This window comes from Schistocerca nitens, chromosome 5 (assembly GCF_023898315.1).
Source record: "Schistocerca nitens isolate TAMUIC-IGC-003100 chromosome 5, iqSchNite1.1, whole genome shotgun sequence".
Classification (NCBI taxonomy): Eukaryota; Metazoa; Arthropoda; class Insecta; order Orthoptera; family Acrididae; genus Schistocerca; species Schistocerca nitens.
Genome location: NC_064618.1, coordinates 109,820,603 through 109,837,762, shown reverse-complemented (window position 1 = coordinate 109,837,762; position 17,160 = coordinate 109,820,603). Strand labels below are relative to the sequence as shown.

Here is a 17,160-nt window from a genome sequence, read left to right as displayed (position 1 = left end):
GCTCGATGACGTCACGGTGAAAACGGCGCGTACCGAGGTGGCGGCCTCTATATCCATAGATTTTGTTCGCGCGCTTTATCCAGCGTTGCTTGCACCGCCATCCATCGCAACAGGCGGAGAACTGCGAGGAATGTAAGAAGTCTTCCTTTGCGCTCTTTCTTTATCAATTGCGCGAAGAAACCTAGGAAGGACGCTGTTCAAAAAGATCAAGAGGACCAACACATCGCGCGGCTTCCATTCTGCGGTGCAACGACCAGCAAGATCGGCAGGGTCCTGAGCCGGCAGGGAATCAGACCAGTCTTCCGGCCACCCAGGAAGATTAAGGAAATGTAGCGACCCGTGAAAGATAATCTTGGTCTGAGGGTACCGGGAACTTAACAGCATTCCTTGCGAGTGTGGCAAAAATTATGTGGGCCAGTCTATAAAAACTGTTGCCGATCGCTGTGTGGAACACCAGTGTTACCTGAAATATAGGTATCTAGAAAAATCAGCTGTGGCTGAGCACAGTTTGTTAAATAAACATAAGATTTAATTCGATGAAACAAGACTACTTGCTCACGCTTCAAACTATTGGGACTCTGTCATCAGGGACGCAGTTGAAATTAGACTCTGAGAAAATAATTTCAACACAGACTCCGGTTATGCATTCAGCAATGCATGGAAGCGCGCAGTTGATAAAGAAAGAGCGCAGAGGGAGACTTCTTACATTCCTCGCAGGTCTCCGCCTGTTGCGATGGATGGAGCTGCAAGCAACGCTGGATAAAGCGCGCCAAGAAAATCTATGGACATAGAGGCCGCCACCTCGGTACGCGCAGTTTTCACCGTGACGTCATCCAGCCAATGAGAAGCCGTCCACTGCTTATAAAAGCGGAAGCCTCGCCGGTCCACGACAGTCAGTTTTACCCCTGACGAAGATGACGGTGGTAGTCATCGAAAGCTTGGTATTCTGTTTAAATTTGACGCGGCAAGTAAACCGAGAACTTTTTATGCAAGGACTCCGTCGCGAAAGACTTCGTAGTCATACAGTTAGTCTAAGATTACTTGCGATCGGATACGCAAGCAGGGTACTGTCATAAACTGAGGAATTAATAAATGTAAATAACCCAACGCTGTGCGCCATAAATACCTTGAATTCAAATTAACGAAGACATGGAAACATCGTGACCTACGTTGATATGCAGCAGTATTTTGGAACATATACTGTGTTCGAAGATTATGAATCACCTCGAAGACAACAGTCTTCGCGGATTTAGAAAATATTGTTCCTGTGAAACACAACTAGCTCTTTAGACACACGCGAAGTGTTAAATGCTATTGACAAAGCATTTCAAATTAATTCCGTATTTATAAATCTCCTAAAGGGTTTTGGCTCTATACCACACAAGCGGCTTGTAGTGAAATAGAGTGCTTATGGGACATCGTCTCAGTTGCGTGACTGGATTCGTGACTTCCTGTCAGAAAGATCACAGTTCGTAGTAACTGACGGAAAGTCATCGAGTAAACAGAAGTGATTTCTGGTAGTGTTAAAGGCCCTCTGATGTTCCTTATGTATATAAACGATTTAGGGTACAATTTGAGCAACCGTCTCAGGTTGTTTGAGAAACATGCTGCGGTTTATCTTCCAGTAACTCATATGAAGATTAAAACAAATTGAAAAATGATTTAGAAAAGATATCTGGATGGTCCGAAAATTTGCAGTTGAGCTCATCCACTTGAGTGCTAAAATAAATCCATTAATTTAGGTTACATGAAAAATCAGTCAAATCTAAATATCGTAAATTCATCTAAACAACTAGGAATTACAATTAAGAACAATTTAAATTGGAAATAACACATAGAAAATGTTGTGGGGAAGGCATACCAGAGACAGCGTTTTATTGGCAGAACACTTAGAAAATGTAACACATCTACTTAAGAGACTGCCTACACTATGCTTGTCCGTCCCGTTTTGGAGCACTGCTGCCTGATCTGGGATCCTTACCACAGAGGATTAAAGGAGTACATTAAGAAAGTTCAGAGAATTAACGCGAAATACGGGAGAGAGTGCCGCGTACATGATACAGCAAATGGGATTGACATGATTAAAACAAATGCGGTGGGATCTTCTCAAGAAATTTCAGTCACCAACCTTCTCCTCCAATTGCGAAAATATTCTTTTGACGCCCCTCTACAAAGATAGAAACGATCATAATTATAAGATAAAGTAAACCGGAGCTCACACGGAAAGATATCGGTGTTCGCTTTTCCCACGCGTTGTTCGATATTGGTGTCATGGACAATATAGGTTTATTGGAACTCTTGGCAGAGGTTTCGACAACTTTAAACGTGTCTTCTTTAGAAAGTATAATGTACTCGTACCTTAAAAATGACATTAGTGGTTAGAAACATATTTTAAATAAACAGAAGTAACAATTTTATACACAAATTGTGAGATAAGAGTAGCCGGCCGCGGTGGCCGAGCGGTTCCAAGCGCTTCAGTCGTTAACTGCACAACTGCTACGTCGCAGGTTCGAACCCTTTCTCGGGCATGGATGTGTGTGATGTTCTTAGGTTGGTTAGGTTTAAGTAGTTCTAAGTTCTAGGGGACTGATGACCACAGAAGTTAAGTCTCATAGTGCTCAGAGCCATTTGAACCATTTTGAAAGGTGAGGCCTGCAGTAGGCCATAATAAGTTGATGAGGTTATTGGAAGTCAGACGATCCTTGCATTTGCTGGTGATATGGTGTTTGTTGGCGAAATTCTGAGTGAGATGACAGCAGATCATTTCGATTATTGCTAGAAGCGAGCAAACCAAGGTTGCAGCTCAGTGATGAGAAAACAAAGCGTATGCCCGTTTCTCATCGACACAATTATAAGGACGCTATCCGTAAAGAATTTGCTAATTCTCCAAGATGGACTCAGAAGAAAAACTTCAAAAACCCAAGATTGCTAGTAAAGCATTTACTTCGATAATTGGATACCGTAAGACTACGACATCAACTTCGAATCTTATACTGTACAAACATTCATGTAACTGGAGTCAGTATCGGCGAATAAAAGTGAGATATAGAAGGAAATTCGACAAAGAATAATAAATGCGAACCGTATGTGCTACAGTTCAAACTACATTTACTATGCTATATTGTTGTGAGACACGAGCAAGTACAAAGACAATTGGAGAGCGCATCCGTAAATTCGAGAGGAAAATTTTAAGAAAAAATTGCGGTCCAGCAGTGAATATAGATATACTGAGGAGGGAAAGAAGGTGCGATGAAGATCTGTATCGGCGGCTTAAGAAATCTGATTTTGTGAGAATCGTTGCAGAAAGAAGACTGCTGTGGGCAGGGGATGCTCTGCGAGCAGAGGGTACTCTCTCCCTAACAAAGTATTTGCATGAGCCAACTGGTAGACGTCCAAGAGGTCTTCGGCGATTGAAGTGAAGAGACAGAACTTTAATAACCCTGGAATAAGCAGATCCAACAGCCAGCATTAAGGATGCCTGAGGCAGAAATGAAACATGTATCATACATTTTTGTCATGTTACAATTGTACTTAGTCGTGATTTCTGAACTGGATGTGTGTTTCGCTATGTTTTATGTTTATGTATTTGTATATTTTTTGTCTTCTTCCAAGGGCCTAAATTCCCTATTTATGCTCGTTAAACGATGATGGTAAAGTTTATTATTACAACGCACGCCCTGGCAAAAAATATGAAGCACGTAGAAGACACGGTCACATGTCAATGTAACCTCGTACGCTTACACGCCATATACTGATATGTAAATTAGTAGAGTTGTGATTCTTTGTGACACGTTGAGCAGCCATAAAAGTCTTAGTATTCGTGTTTAATACTGTTAGCATGCCCAGTAGCATATAAAGGATGATTCACAAAGATATGCAAATATTTCAATATGTTATACTAGAAGTAAGATAAATGTTCATATAAACATAGGACCGCAAATGTTTAGTTTCGGAGTTACGGCTAATAAAAGATTTTGCCTGAAATTTAGCAACTTCGCTAATATGTAGCCACCGCAAAACTGTGCGAGGTTAAAGTAAAGCACTATTTCCACTTATTTTGTTGTTATTGGTCTGGTGAATCTAATGAAACATGTTCCAGACGTGTATCTGCAGTAGTTTTCCAGAACATCCAGAGAAGCACAGACTATTATACAAGTAAATGTTATGTCATTTTTTGCAACCGTTAGTCAGTTGTGAACTCGGTAGAGACATTTTTGAACATTTATTGTGAACGTATTGTGAAAATGTATTTACACTGTAAAACTTCCTTAACACAGAGATTTGTTTTTTTCCGGTTCAACATGAATTCACGTGTGGTATGGTATTAATAAAAGCAGACAATGTGACACATTCATACAGTTTCAGTAAACGTTATTACCATCATTTTTCCAAAATTAAATTCGCTAAAACTTCTGTCAGTATACAGAAGTTCACGTATCAATTGCAACAGGTGTTGGCCAGCTAGCCTCAGCAGACAACAGAACGCCATTAGGAGATCCCCCCCAGCGGAGTCGTAGCTTCCAGAACAGAGGGGAGTGCAACGTCGTACTGACAAGCGAACCCATAGTGCCAAGTTCTTCGTAAATTTGACTCGATAGTGTACTCAGTTAAGAGGATTGACCAGGATAACGATCGATTTCGGAACCGGTATTCAAGATTGTTTTTCAATAAAAGTAACAAAAAATTACAGAACTGACTTTTGGCTTTTATTGTACACCCCTAGGATTTAATTACGTACTTTAATAGGTAAAAACTTGCACCCAGAGGATACTGCACATCAACGAAAGGCTTTTGTGGAGTGCGAGGGCGGTTGGTGGGAGCTCTTATAGACATAATTTTCAGCTTAGAACAAAATTTCAAAAACTACTTTGAAACTAATGCTAATGTAGTACGTAGGGATATTTAAGAAAATGGTTTTTAACAAAATGGGCTCACACTGAAATAAAGTCAAGTTTTCGACAAAAAATTCGTAATGAAATCGTGCAACAAAATCCGAAATTAAAAATAGTTCGAAAAATCCTACTTGATACATAAGAAAAAAGGCGACACACAAGTTACAAAATACTGAAACTGAACAAACCTTTATTCGGCAATACCAGCAGCGTACAGTTGGAATGTGTTTCGACAGTTGTGTCGAAACACATTCATTTTAATGAAATTATATTGATTAACTGACTTCCTTTTATCAACTAAAGCGTCTTTTACACGACTGGGACTACTTTTCGATCCGTTTCTATCCGCAGGAATGTGTTTGTCATTTTCAAGCACTTGCGTTTTACTTCGTATGGAAAAACAAGCGCAATTACAGGTTAAGAAGACGCGAGACGAACACATGCTTTCATGCTGTTTACGAATCATGTTATAAAGGGAAATCTTGTTGAGAGTAGTATTGTAGTTGACCTTAGTTCCCTCTTTTGTAATATCCAAAACTAATAGGACCCCTATTCCGTCAGTAATCACCACAGTATTACATCGGTTGCACTTGAGCTGTCGGATGTGCCGAAGCCCCTACTAGTAAATCGTGGTTTTAACATATTTTAACATGTATGCAAATTTTAATATGGATGAATCTTAAAAACAGACTTTCTAAGGAACAGGTCAAGCCAATAACCCTGGCCGCGGTGGCCGAGCGGTTCTATACGCTTCTGTCCGGAACCGCGCGACTACTATGGTCGCAGGTTCGAATCCTGCCTTGGGCATGGATGTGTGTGATGTCCTTAGGTTAGTTAGGTTGAAGTAGTTCTAAGTTCTAGGGGCTGATGACCTCAGATGTTAAGTCCCATAGTGCTCAGAGCCATTTTAACCATTTTGTACCCCCTGAAATAACATCATAATACCCACTAAACGTGCGAAGTTTCATTTCCCTTCCTCCTCTCCTTCTGGCAGCCCCACTTTTTTGTTCTGGCATTGCGTTTCACAAACCATCAACATAAAAACAAAATCGGGGCAGATGACTCTGTATAAACACACATCAGTAATTTGTCATATAAGAGGGTGGGGCTGGAGTAGGCAAATAAGCAATTTTATTTCACCACGTCACAGAGCAGGTGTTATGTGCAACCAGTGGCAGACGGTGCGAGTCAAAAGGACATCTCGATCTCTCCCCAAATTTCTTCAGGTATCACGTGGCTAGTGCTTTACACTCGACTGCCTTTTTCCGCGTGTACCACGGCTTTGAGGGCCTCACTGCGTGCAAGCGAAGCCCAACCTCGCTCGGTTCCAGTCGCTCTCCAGGTAAAACGGCGTCCACCAGCCGACGCGATGCTATCGCCCTCGCCTGAGTGGACGCTCACTGGCTCCAAATACGCTCGTTGCGTCAGGGTTTGAAGTTGTGCTCAGGCAACGGAGACCCAAAGATTCAAGCATCAGGATGTAGTAGAGACAAGTGCTCAGTCTCCATTGTCACCCAGTGAATGATCGACAGGCTAACCACCCTCGTCAGTCTCCGTCACGACTTTTCTTTGGGATGTGGGAGCTACCCAGTTCTTCCCACACTGTTTTCCTACGCGTCACGTACTACCCTTGGCCACAGATTCCTCAGCAGTTTAAAATCTATATTTTCTTGTCTGAAAATTCCTTCAGGCGTTCCTTGGTATTCCTGAGATATCAAGAAAGCTGCACCTGAACAAGCTCATCGCTTAGGAGTATCAGGTGCCTGTAGCTCGGCTGTGTTCCTCGGTTGTTAACTAATTTTTTAACACGGCACCACTTTCACAGCATAGCAAGCATTTCTCTGTCCATCTTTTGTTGATTTTGGAGCTGACACACCACATTTTTTTCCGAGAGACGAGCTATAATGTATTACAGTTGATGACATTCTAGCGGATTTAATGGGATAGTTACGGAAAATAGCAGCCGAACGTTTATTCGAACTTGTGTGTGTGATATATGTGGAGTCATTCATACAACCCCAAAATCAGCAACGGCGAGATTTCCCAGTGCCTCACGGAGATACTGTGTATATTATGTTGAAGCTGATGCGTTTGTAACTTGAGGCCGAAAGTCTTCTGACTGGTTATATGCGCCACATCACGACCTCCACTTCCGTGCCAATCTCTTCATCTCAGAGTAGCATCCACACCCAACGTCGTCAATTACTTGTTTGGTATATTTCATCGTTGTTTACATTTTTACCCTCCACGGCTCCCTCCAGTATCCTGTAGGTTATTCTTTGATGTCTTGACACACATTGGCAACAAAATGTCAGTGTTTTCCTCATGTTTCCTTTCTTTTCGATTCGGCAGTCAAACATGTCGTTTTTTTATCAGTTTACATTATTTTCAGCATCCTTTTTTAACACTATACTCCAAACGCTATGAATATCATCTCTTCTGGCTTTCCCAAAGTCCACGAATCACTTCATTATAATTATCTGCCCCAGATGTACATTATAGAAATGTTTTCCTCAAATTAAGGCCTATGTCTGATACAAGAAACCTTATTTTATCGAGGAATCCCCTCTTTGCTTCAGCTAGTCTGGTTGTCAAGCCTCCCCTGCTTCGTCTGTCACGCTTTATTTTGCTTCCGGGGTAGGAGAATTTGTAGCTTCCTGGCCTGTCTAGGGTGTAATAACCAAAACCTGCGGAAAAATGCTCCCATCGGAACATAAAAATGGCGAATTTTCTCTTGTTTAAAAGACTCTTGACTGAAAAGTGTGGTACCTGTAGTATCAGTCTACTTTCCTCAGCAGCACCTATAAAAAATTTCCAAAATGTCTGCATATAGCAATATACTCGCGCTCTTTTTAACATGTAGCTGACCTCTCAGTGCCCCGAGCTGCCCTTACTATTACTCGCTCACACCCACTAATCTGTCGCTGTTGTGGTCTAGTGGCTGGCATTGATGCCTCTGGATCAGGGGTCGCAGGTTCGGTTCCCGGCCTGGTTGTGGATTTTCTCTGCCCAGGGACTGGGTGTTTGTCTTGTCCTCATCATTTCATCATCATCATTCATGATAGTGGCTAGATTGGACTGTGTAAAAGGTGGACTGTGCAAAAATGAAGACTTTCTACGGGCGCTGATGATTGCACAGTTGAACGCCCCACGTACCAAATATCATTATCCGTCGCTGTTAAGTCGCTCATACCTTTTCATTCCCAATTGCCCATTCTTATTTACTCATTCCGCCCAACTCCCTGTCTTTATCGCTTTATATCTCTCTGAATGTCAATGTCCCCTGTCTCCTTCGTTATGTCCTACTATCACTGTCTCCTCTCATTGTCACTATCTCCCTCTTGCTTCTCTTACTGCTAGTATATCATTTATTACTCCTCACTGCAGCTGTCTCTTTTCCCTGTCAGTATCTGTCTCTTCCTCGTTGTCATTGCCATATAATCTGTCTCTCAATATAACTAGTTCTCTCCCACTTCCACTTCCTCCTTCCCTTTATTCCTCTTCCACTGATAAGTCTCCTTTACACTTTTTCTGGCATTTTTCTGTCAAACATCTTTCTCTCACACTGTCACTTTCCCCATCGCTCGTTCTGTTCCACAACCACTGTTAATTATCTTTCAGTAGTTATTTTTCTATGTCCTTCCCACTGTCACTGTCTCCTCTCTCAGCATAAAATGGCGCGAATGAGTTCGTATAAATGCGCATGCCAAAATTTTTGGGAAAATTTTTAATGGTGCTGATGGTGGTAGAATGAGGCAACAGGAACCCCATTTTTGAGTCAGACCTTTTAAACATAACCATATTCGCCTTTTTTATGCTCTGATAGTAGAACTTTTCTGGTAGTTCTGCTCTTGTTCCCTGTCACAGCAGAATAAATGATTCAAATGGCTCTGTGCACTATGGAACTTAACTTCTGAGGTCATCAGTCCCCTAGAACTTAGAACTACTTAAACCTAACTAACTTAAGGACATCACACACATCGATGGCCGAGGCAGGATTCGAACCTGCGACCGTAGCGGTCGCGCGGTTCCAGAGTGTAGCGCCTAGAACCGCTCGGCCACCACGGCCGGCATCAGCAGAATATGTCACATACATGTATAGAACTTTGTGCTTCAGTAAAATTTTAATAATACACGTATGTGGAACTGAAATAACGCAAAACAAATCTTACACCCCAGAACGGACTTTAAGAATACAAAAACTTTTGCAGGTACTTCATTAGTACAACAAACGGTTACAAGGACGTTTCGCATAATAACGGTGACACTTCACAGCATATTTCTCCGTGCTACGTCTTTTCATAACCAACGTTTTCACCACACGCCAGATTTTTCGTGTGTGTTGTACGTACTTAAGTAAGGGGTACTTTTTTACCTCTGGATATTGGAAGCGAATAAAGATATGAAGAAAATTTTCAAGCTTGTTCGAGATCGGGATCTTAGCAATGTATCATTAAAAGTTAACCCATTTGCTATGGATAGCTGTCTTGGAACCCGAGGCTCTATTATTGTACGGAAAAAGTGCAAATAAAAACCCTTTTTAGAGTTTTTTGAGGAATCGTCGATGAAGTAATGGCACCTCCGTAAGTCTGTTAAGGCGCACCGTAGACACTATAAAAAACAAAAGGAACCACACGATTCGCTCAATTTACCTAAGCAGGAGGAAGTGTATAATATTCACAATTCGACTCTGTACCTTAGGTTAATATAACTATTACGTTCCTTCTGCTGGGTACACAAATGGTCCCTCAAAATTACATTATTGGTTAAAAAAATGTTTAGAGAAAACGAATAAGTAAAACTCCTCTTTTGCACAGCATTTTCTTATTTCTGGTCATCCTCCGTGGAAACTGGAAGAGACAGTAATTCTACGTAAACAGGTTAAAGGCTGGAAATTAGATTTGTTATAAGAACTTGAAATATTCAAGCAGTTAGCTAATAGAGATGGTAACATCTTGAGTGGTCAGCCGCTGCTGGCAAGTAAGAACTCCCTCAAACGGCTGTAAGCCGCTGTCCACAGCCGCGTAGCATGTGTTCTCCGATAGCTCCGGTGAGTAGACCCCAAGACGTTTTCTTCAAAACACTTTATCTCTACAAATTTTAATGATATAATTTTGACGTGTACGTTAAGTTTTTCTCAGCCTTTATGACTAATTCAAGAAATGTTTTGAGCCTAATCCGAATTTGTTGGCTGTTCTGCTTCATCTGCTGTTCTTAAACTTCGTTAATGCTAAGCGGAAGTTTCTTCATTTTAGCAGTTAGTTTTAACAAATTTTGTTCATGGTCCCTCCTCCCTCTCCTTCCTCTCAGTATTTGTTACATTTAATAGACCTATTTACCACATGGACAGCGAAATATCACTATTATGTTACTTCTTTATGACATACTGTATGTAAACTACTTTAATGGTAAGCGGTAGTTCCTCCATTATAGCAATTAGGTGTTAATAAATTTTAGTTCATGTTCCCCCTCCCCCCGCCCTCCACTTCTTTACAGCATTTACTTGAAAAATGGTTAAAATGGCTTTGAGCACTATGGAACTTAACTACTGAGGTCATCAGTCCCCGAGAACTTAGAACTACTTAAACCTAACTAACCTAAGGACATCACACACATCGGTCGCGCGGTTCCAGACTGTAGCGCCTGAAAAAGCATTTACTAGTTGCAATAAAATTTTATACTACATACGTGGTGAAATGTCTTTGCAGTATTACTCTGTTGTAAGAATGTTTTCAGATTTCATTTTTATACACACTTTTTACATCTGTTTAATTTTATATCCCTTTAGATGAACAAAAGTCTTATACGTGAAACGATTTTTTTTTTCTATTTCAATTCACATAAATTACTCATTGCATTCTAGGCGTATTTGTTACACGCTTCCATTTAGCGTCCTCTGCATGTTGATTTCCTTAGCGCTAGACCATGTACATTTGCGCACTGGCCTTTTGCTATTTGTCATGTGCATACTGTAATTATCTGGATACCATCATCGTGTTTTAACTTATCTGGTCAGCTTCGACGTCGACTAAAGCCTTATGTTAGTGGGCCACTACACTTGGTACGTATCTTCACATTCGAAATAATATGTTGCTGTAGTTGTAAGTCATGGATTGTGTTTATTTGCGTACGTAAGATGAGTGCCTCGTATGACAAGAGGCGTCTGGCATGTGATGTAATAAGTGAGTACTCTTATCTTACAATTCGTGTGTACAATTGTTACTTCTGTTTATTTAAAATATGTTTGTAACCACTAACGTCATTTTTAAGGTACGAGTATATTATACTTTCTAAAGAAGACACGTTTAAAGTTGTTGAAACCTCTGCCAAGGGTTCCAATAAACCTATATTGGCAACTGATCAGCTGTTTCTTTTGACCTCTCCAGGATCACTCACTGTATTCTGAAATGATATAAATACAACTTGAGAGGGTGTGCTCATTTAGCTTCTAACGATCACGATGTTGGGACACGAAACCACGTTCAAGAGAAAAGGAGTAAAAACTATGCTTTGATCCGAGTAGTGGTAATTAGCGGCGGCAGCACTCGCCGTCCCTACATCACAGCACGTTTTAGGGGTGACGAATGGCGCACGAGGGTCCAGAGAGTCCTACGACCTGCCAGCCAAGACTTTCTGGACAGCCGCAGTAAAACGTGTTTATGGTTTCTCCGAGAGTAAACAAGTATTTCAGACGCTAGCCCACAGTACTTGGCTGTATCCCAGGCTGCTGCCCACAACATTTGCCTACAAGGAGATCACTTTTCATTGGAGTCGTCTGCATGTGTGTTCGTCCTAATTGCATCCGAATGAGAATGCAGGCGCTCCGACATCAGTGTTGTGCCAGTTCAGTGATATTTATTTTGTTGACTGACTAATAACTTAAGTGGGATATAATTTCAATAGCACTGGCTTCCAAAACGCTCTGAGCCTGAGCCAAAACAGATGATGAGATATCAGAAGTTGTCTGCTAGTCTCACACTGAGGCAACAGGATAAACGCAACAATCGGTATTCGCTTTCTTCCGGCACTTGGGGTGTTTATGGCTGTTGCGAGGCACGTCGTCCTTAATTACGTAAGGGTGATAACATTTTTTTCCGAATGGTGATAAGCAACCACACAGTTGTCAACGGGTGGATTAAAATTAATTTCATGTTGCAATCAGCACCAGTTTCGCCTGTGAAGGCGTTTACTCGTGCTTGGCTAGAGCTTCACATGGAAAGCACATATTTATGTTATAGTGGAACTGTACTGCTAGAAAAATAATCGTAAAACAATTGGCGATTGACCATAGGCCAAATACAATCATTTTGCTCCGTTTGGAAGCTCTTGTTAACGTTCTCTCCATGTTTTCGAATTAAGTTCAGTGTTCGCCTTATAGAAAACACGATGTATTTCGTTTTATATTTATCCAGTCATGTTTCGGTATGTGGGTCTCTATTTATTTTTGTTAAATGACATACATTTTTCATGGTGTTCTTTTTCTATTTTAGACCTAAAAGCTATAGCATGTGTATTTTATTGAACTTGTTTTGATTTCACACCTGAAATTACACTACTCGTGAACGTAGCTTGTTTTTATGTCTTTTTATGGTTCTGACAGCATTTTATCTACGAAGTAGTCGTAGAAATTTTCTAATTTTTTAACACTTTTCGTGCAAGTTGGTTGTGTCGGAGAAAATATGAAATTTATCGTATACATACAAATATCCATAATGGGGCGACACTAAAATTTTCGAATAACCACACCGGTTGTAACAGCTTTACGAAAAATTTCACTTTTAAGTCTACTTCACGAATGCTGTAACTCCAGTACGTGTCACATTTGATGTGGTGTGTTACACAAACGCTTGGTGAATGCAGAACAAAAAGATAATTTAAACCAACTGAAGACAGCCAACGCGCACGTTGTTATAATCCAGAAAAAAAAATTTTGCATTTGGGCCCCATTTCAAGTGAAGTAATAATATATACAAGCTTTTTTTACATACAAGGATGTTTGTTATATCACGTCGGGTGTTGTACCTCGAACACTACATGCCAACCAACATGCACTGGCTGAAGACATGGATCATACAAAACCCAGCTTGCACAGTTTTTAGATTACATCCCGGAAGCAGTGGCCCAAGGCCATCCATAGGAGGCAGTATTTATTAATTCTTAAAAAGCATTTGAGTGGGGACGATACCAATGATTATTAACAAATACACACCATTAGGCGGTTTGCGGAGTATGGTGTAGATGTAAATTATACGGCGCGTAAAACAAAATTTGTGATGCCATTGAGGATGTTCTTGGTGGAGGGGACGTAGCATGTTATCTTGGATGGACAGGCATTAACAGAAGCTGAAGTTATTTTAGGCATGTCCCAGTAAAGTGTGTGGGCCCTTGTTGTTCGTATCGTGTGTTAAGGATGTGGAAGACAAAGTCACCTACCTTAAAAGCTGCAGGAATATCGAGTCACATGCAGATAATGTTCCTAAGTGTTACAAAAATTGGCGACTTGTTTTAATCATTCATAAATGCAAAATTTTATGAATTCATGAAACACGGAAAAGAAGAATTCTGTGAGCACGACAGTGACCCATAACTGGAATCAGTGAAGTCGTACAAATGCTTGGGTGTTACTGTGCGTACTGACATCATTTGGAATGATCGCATTGTCAGACCAAAAAGTTTGGAGACTGGAGTAATAATTATTATTTAAATAAATTTAACACGTTTTTAAAACGGACTAAAAAGTATAAAATAATTTCTCCTAACCCCATACAGATTCCTGTCTCCACACAGGTAGTCCTGAAAACATTTGCTTGTGATTTTTTTATTCTAATGAAAATACTCCTAGAATTGAAAACGAAAAAGTGGGGCGCGCTGAACAGATTAATATTCATGTATCAATTATGTATCGCATGCGCCCCAATTTCCTTCTTTCTAAATTCTAGAAGTTTTTTCATAGCTATTAAAAATTCAAAGCCCAGATTTTCAGGACTATCTCTATGGAGACAGGAATCTGCATGGGGCTAGGAGAATTTATTTTATATTTTGTAGACCGCTTTCAAAACGTGTTATATTAGAAAGTTTTTATTAAAATCTTTATTTTCTCCTTTTTCGTCTGACGATGTGCAAGTTTTTTTCAATAAAAATTTGCACTGAACAAACAGACAAGAAAGCGACAAAAAAAGTCTTAATAAATGTATATCATTTAAGATTGTGATTTTAGTAAAAAAATGTGTTCCTCACACTCAACACCCATATGCCTCAACGCACAGATCTGTCATACAACCATATGAAACTCCCAGTAAAGTCCTTCTTTGGAATGCTGTTCTACTTACGTATCTCATTGGCTGGAATTTCCTTAATAGCGTCAAAGCGTTAACTCTTCAAGCAAATTTCTGCATTTTGTCGTCTTGTAGTAGGTTCGTATTGATAACACGAATTCTAATCACCAGTGACGGTTTTACTAGGAAAGAATTTTTGTACTTCACTCAGATCGCCGTAGACAACCACGCACCGTTGTTTTTGTGGGGGAGTCAAAACGTGCGGGACAAACTTTGTATACACTTTTCTCTTCTTCAAAACACTCTAGAGAACGAATTGTACATAGCAACATATGAGAGATGTTGCTCCGTGGTAATTTGTAACACAACAACGTTGACACATTACGTCCAAATGGCCACCACTTTACACTGCCTGGTCGATTGCACATCTGTCGTTTATAGTTGTGAGTTCCTGCTGCCACGGTATTTGTTGTACTGCCGTCACTTTTACACCAGGAATAGAATCAATAACTTTCTGGACGACTGTGTAGGCTCTGTCGTCGATAATGCAAGTAACAGACTCACTGACAAGAGGCCAGGAAACTGCGGTCAAATCGACAAACGGTATGCCTAACGAATCACTTGAGGTCCCATCTTCGAAAACCGCTCAGGTGTGTGGGACCTGCACCAAACAGGACCAAGAGTGGACGTTTAATGTACACAAAGAAGGTCGCCACGAATGTGCAGGAGTTTGATTTGACTCACGGAAGAGCGTCACAGAAATGACGAAAATCTGCATTGGCAGATGATTCAGTATAAACGCCGATTATTCTGCGAGACTTTGCTTACGAGGCTTCGTGAGTCAGTGTTAAGTGAAGTATCCACAGATACACGTAAACGCCCTACGTATCGCCGCTGCAGGGGCCGTTATGACGGAATTAGACCAGTTGCAGTTCTTAAAGTCTCTTTTTTAAAGCATTCGTTCTTCTCGCTCTGGAACAGAAAGAAACCCTACCACGACGTACCACGCTAACTACCCGGTGCAGTGCCCTTTGCTGTATTATGCTGAGTGTGTAAGAGTGCATCGTATACGAAAAAGTGACGAACTCAGTTATGGTTCTTGGCTACACTACTAGGAATTCCACTGTTAATATTTATTTCTGTTAAAAGTTCCACCGCAATTGGGCCGTGATGGTTGTATAAAATTATTCGCTACCTTAATTAACGTATTATGGATTAATGATTGCAAAAAGTATGGCGTGAAACAAAATATATGAGGATATAGAAAGTTAAATTTTAAACAAAGTTTCATCAAAACGTTGATGGAACTCAGTCCAAGATGGTGAATTTGCCTAAAACTCCGCAAAATTGCAGAAAACGGTTTTTCTTAAGCTCCGATCGAAAAATATTTGAACGAGAAAGTTGTAAGTCTTAAAATGATCTATCGATTGCTATTTTATACTTAGTGATTGCCTTCTAACATTTTGAGATGTTTCGAAAAACCCGTTAAAATTCGGGTTGCCTAGAATAACGTAAAATACACTATTCTTATACTTGCTGTTTACTGTGAGCATATTTCGGAGTAAGTCACGTAAGTACTAGTGTGGAATACTAGCATGAAGTGCTTGTATGAAAAACAAAAATATATTAATTATTTTTTAGATAAATCAAAGTTATGAAAAATTCCTTCGAAAGACTTACACTTTTTTGGGCGCAAGAAATTTATTTTTATGAGTTTTCTTGATAAAATGAAAATTGAGGTAGTTAAAAAGCACTCCCAGCAAAATTTCCATTTTCGAAGTATTTTTTGATCCTTACTGTCAATAAAATATTAACAGTTATTTAATAACATGGCAGAACAAGTCTTTCAAAAAACGTTCAATTGTGTGTGAATTTCTGAGGGACCAAACTGCTGAGGTCATCAGCCCCTAGACTTACACACTACTTAAACTAACTTATGCTAAGAAGAACACACATACCCATACCCGAGGGAGGACTCGAGCCTCCGGTGGAAGGAGCCGTGAAATCCGTGACATGGCGCCTCTAACCACGCGGCCACTCCACGCGGCCACAACTCTTTGCCAAGAAAATATACCAAAAACCGTTACCGTAGGGTCATTTGCTGAGATATATCCAATTATGGAGAGAGAGCTTTCGTTTTTCAAAAAGTCGCTGTATCTGGAAGAATAATTGGCCCTTTTCAGTTTTTCTCACAATTGCCCTTTTGACTTAAAACGGATGATACTCAAAGAAACCCAATTTTTAACTGATTTTTTTCAACATATCTCGAAACGTAAGGAAGTAATCGTTATAAAAACAATCGATATATCTATGCCTTACAACATTCTCATTCAACGTTTTTCGATGAGAGCTGTAGTTATTTACTTATTAAAGGAAAACAGTCTTTTGTAAATTTGCGGAATTGTTTGGCCATGTTCCGCAGCTTGAATCCAGTTTCACGAAAAAGAAACTCAGTTTAAAATTTTGTTTCCTACCCGCTCACATTTTTTGTTTGCACGTAATAATTTTTGCAAATTTAAAATCAGGCCGTCACAGAATGCTTAGACTAAACATGTAAACGCAGTCTACGCTTGACTTCACTCTCAGTGTCTTATCTCAGAAGATGGCTGCAGCAGACGGTGACGAAGCGTTACTGAACAATTTTTTGCATTGACCACGGTGTCATAACCCGGAACTTAAGATGTTTCTGATATTATATAGCCTAATTATGAATTGAACTAAAGACATCGGCTTAAGTGCGTGTAGTATCCAGCTTTGCCCCAGTAACGAATGTGATGTTGTGTTATCGTGCGGAAGGTGTAGTCTGTACGGTAGTTGCGTGACTCGTTCGCCAGGAAATGATGTTGTGTGGCAGTCAAAACCCGAATTACGTCTAATGTAAACCTCCCAAACGGTAGTACCTTCACCAGTTGCTTGTGGTAAAATTGCTGGCGTCAGAGTTGTGTCACATTTTTCATAAAATCATGTTCACGCGAATGTTACAGAGCAAAAAA

General features: G+C 40.3%; 1 protein-coding gene across 1 annotated transcript in view; it reads left to right on the top strand.

Moving 5' to 3' along the window:
- Positions 1 to 17,160, top strand: part of LOC126259844 (RNA-binding protein Raly-like) — a 1,182,113-nt gene that overhangs the window by 126,816 nt on the left and 1,038,137 nt on the right. The gene's annotated exons all lie outside the window — the stretch shown is intronic.